This window comes from Mustela nivalis (assembly GCF_964662115.1).
Source record: "Mustela nivalis genome assembly, chromosome: 2".
NCBI lineage: Eukaryota > Metazoa > Chordata > Mammalia > Carnivora > Mustelidae > Mustela > Mustela nivalis.
In genome coordinates, this window is record NC_139021.1 from 57,197,438 (window position 1) to 57,201,705 (window position 4,268).

Here is a 4,268-nt window from a genome sequence, read left to right on the forward strand (position 1 = left end):
CAGTCTCATCCTGCAACTCATGTTCTTAGTATCTCTATAAATGCTCACAGCAATCTGAGATAATCATTATTATTAATCCACCTAATGTACAATAAAACAGAAATTCAGAGATGTTAATAGACTTGCTCAAAGTGAGTGACGGAGGAAGGCGTAGTTAGAACTCAGATTTGATATGTACACATACACGAAATGTATGGCAAGGAATTCTACCAGCTATGAATAACACTGAGCAGGGGAACATGGTGGTGGGCAGCATCTGTAGCACGGAGGGAAGGCTGCTGAGTCCAGGAGGTCCAGTCCAAGCTCTGCCACTTAGGATCAACATGAACTAGGAAGAGTCAGCTCTTGGAAGTTCTCTCAGACTTAGTCTACAGATTTCTAAAAAAGATCCAAAAACACCTACTGCAAAGAGTTGTGAGGTCAAATGTGATGCTAAATGTAATGCACTTCATTGATGCAAATAAAGGACAATTTCCCTTAGAAAATGAAACAATTTCTTCTGCTTAGGACTTAGCAACCCCCAAATTCCTGTTGCCTAGTGCAGTGCTTGCATATAGTAACCATTTGATAAATGTTTGTTGATGGTGATGTTGACTAGTCTACACAGAAAACTAGAAGTCAAACAGAACTGGCAGCTCTCATACAAAGGGGTAAAGGATCTCAGGTGGAAATATATGGATTTGTTGCTAAAAGTCATCAAGTGGAAAGGAAGTAGAAGCATACTGAAGATACATTGTTGGGATCCCATTAGACCCACAGCGACAAAGGAAAATGCAGAACTGGGAAGAGATGTTTGCTTTCTTTCTCAAATACTCATGATGGGAGAAAAGGCAGAAAAATTAGCCAGTCCATGAAGTCAATGAAGGTCAGGATAAAAGTACTTATGTGTAACAAGTGCCTGTAGAAGGTGTCCAAGTTCTGAAAGGAAGCAGCTAGTTCATCAGGTATAATCAAGAGTCTACTTGTCCTTTGAGTCAGAGCCTGAGTTCAGCTTTTGTGACAAATTAACCAGCTTGGAAAAATGTCAGGGCCCTCTTTAGGAAAAAGAAGACAAAATTATGAAACAAAAATTCAAAGGTAACTATTTATTTAAAATGAGAAAATAAATCAGAATTCACTGCAAAATGCAAGTTTAAAAGGCCAACAAACCACACTAATGTCACAAAATTAGAAGAGAACATAATACACTTATCAATTACTACATGAAACATTTCTATAATATATAACCTTTTAATCTTTGGCTACATAGTTATGTCTTTTCATATGACAACAGTCTTATAATATTTTTTTTCTATCATTGAGGAATAGTTGATACACAATGCTACCTTAGTTTCATGTCTTGTAATATTTTATAAAGAGATAATAGAAAGGAATTCAATCTTTCTTCTAGCATGGTTGATCAAAGACACATTTATAATGCAGAGAACTTGCAATAATAACCGTATCTAGAAGAGATTTTGAACCACATGAATATATTCTGCTAATTCTAAACTACATGGATAACTGCTCAACTCAACTCCTATTTTCCCAACAATCCCTGGGAACACTTTGACATCACTCCATAAGAGAAAAAGTGTGATGAAGTGGAGTTTTAATAAGTTGTCATCAAAATACAGTATTTTGCAATTTTTACAAAAACAATACCACACGGGGGCACCTGGGCGGCTCAGTGGGTTAAGCCATTGCCTTCAGCTCAGGTCATGATCTCAAGGTCCTGGAATCGAGTCCCACATTGGGCTCTCTGCTCAGCAGGGAGCCTGCCTCTCTCTCTCTCTCTCTCTCTCTGCCTGTCTACTTGTTATCTCTCTCAGTCAAATAACTAAATAAATAAATATTTAAAAAAACAAAAAACAAAACAAAACAATACCACACAAATATATTACTAGTGCCTTTCTTGAGGTTCTGCAAGGGCTCATGCAGGTGATGGACCCCAAAGCTTGACCTCCATCCACTTCAGTTAATTGGCCTCTATCAGGATTGCCCTCTGCTCACCAAGATACAACAATGGAGTGTAAAGTCAGGAAGTCCGTAACAAAGGGTTGGGGAGAGGTGGGGAGTCCCTCCCTGTTCTGTTAGTTTCTATTGTCATTACAATAATCTTGGTTGTAAGTCCTTCCTGAAAACTGGCCAGAAATTCAAGTCTCCCCTCCAGTGGAAATTATAGAAAAGAACACCACCTTCCTGCCAAAGCTCATGTTCTTTCACTGTTAAGGAAATTAAAATCAGAATACCATTTCATTAATGTTTAAAGTAACTTAGCCTGACAGAAATGGCTTTTGTTGTCTTTGGAGAGAATTTTATTACTCATGATAATGGCTTGGTAGATGCTTTGACACTCAGGCTCGAAAGATCTGACTGGCACTATTAAAGCTCTGTGTTACCAAACTGTGCACGGAAGGGGAGATAGAATGTAATACATGTGAATTCGATTGCCTATGAGCTCACTATTAATGTTTCCTTCCATGTGGTATATGGAAATTGGTGGTTTACTGAACCACTCTCCACCTAGGTTACCACTGTCAAGTGACATAGCATACATGTTGTTATACCCAGAAAGCGCATTTGGCATAAAGGAAAAAGGGGCTTGATGTGAAATGCAGTTCTTTTGCCTTTCCATCTAGGCCACAAGGAGGAAGGAACTGGAGGTTCAAATGGGGACGGCTTTACAAGGCAACTAAAAAAAAAAAAAAAAAAAGGGAGAAGAAGAAGAAGAAGGAGAAAGAAAAAAAAAAGACTTAAAACCAAACCACAACCACGCTCACACTAACCTGGCCATGTGAAGCCCTAATTCCAGTAACACCCTTGGATTGCATCCACTCTTCCCAAGGCTCTCTCCCAAGACTGAATGAGTTGAGGAGTGCATTTTTGCTTAACGGAGACAGGGAAGAAAAGATTAAGGAGTATGACAAAGCACTTGGTTCTTGTGGGCAGAGTAACAGGGTGACCAGCTATGAAAGGCACATTAATTCTTCTGACTCACAGGCGCCAGGTTGATAGCATGTCTCTAATAAAGAGTCCTGCAAATTTACCTTCCTCAATGTAGCCTCTGAAAAAAATTAATTATGTGCTTAAATATAACAGGTGCATTTGATGTTACACCTTTATGTTCATGATTCTATATATCATATATTTTCCATAATTCTAATAGTGAATACAGTCAGGTGATCTGTTACTCAAAGGACATATACAGAGAAATGTTAACAATCTCAAAAGCATCTTATCTTTTACAAGCAACAGTTTGGACATGAGGCAAATCAGACTGAAATAAATATTTTCCTCATCATTTTTTTAAAGATTTTATTTATTTATTTTTATTTATTTATTTATTTATTTATTTATTTATTTATTTTTTGACAGAGACAAAGCAAGAGAAGGAACACAAGCAGGGGGAGTGGGAGAGGGAGAAGCAAGCTTCCCACTGAGCAGAGAGCCAGATGCAGAGCTCATTCCCAGGATCCTGAGATCATGACCTGAGCCAAAGGCAGATGTTTAATGACTGAGCCATCCAGGTGCTTCTTCCTCATCATCTAAATTAAACAACAATTTTGACACTTTTTTGGACAAGGTCAGCTAAGATAATATGTTGAATATTATAATTGGTAATAAAAAGTTAAAAAATGAACATTTCTATCTGATACTATCCCTGTCCTCCAATCTTCAAGTGGTTAGTCTAAAGTAATTTCATATTGGCCATTAATCTATTTTCACATGTTATGTTTATTAAGATATAATAAAAACAGGAAGTAAAAGATCAAAAGCATTATCTCACACCACTTAGTCTGTTAATGGCTAAACGGTAAAAATGGCATCAATGAAATGGAAGAAAGATAAGTAGCAATAGCTATCTCGAGGTCATTAAACTACCTTTGGTCATTCTCATTCTCTGTGGTTCCATCCTAACTCTGTCAATAGCTCATTTAATTTCTTCAGGAAAGGAAGGTAATTAAAAAATGATTTGTTTCTCCAAATTTATTCAAGTTTCTTAACATTTAGAAACTCTAAAGTTTCTTATGTTTTATTTAAATACAAAACAAGTAACTTTTTATTTAAATACTTTAAAATTTAAAGTGCCAAAACAGGTTCACAGAAAACTGTAGCTACCTTTCAAAGGTTCTGGTTGATACCAGTTATAGAAAGGGAGACAGATCAAGTAGAGACCAGATAGACTGCTCCCTCTTCTGGTAAATCAAGATATTTGAAACACAAAATACTAAATGTGTGGCACATGGTTTGCAGTGGTTTTAATCATTCAAAGAAAGAAACATTAC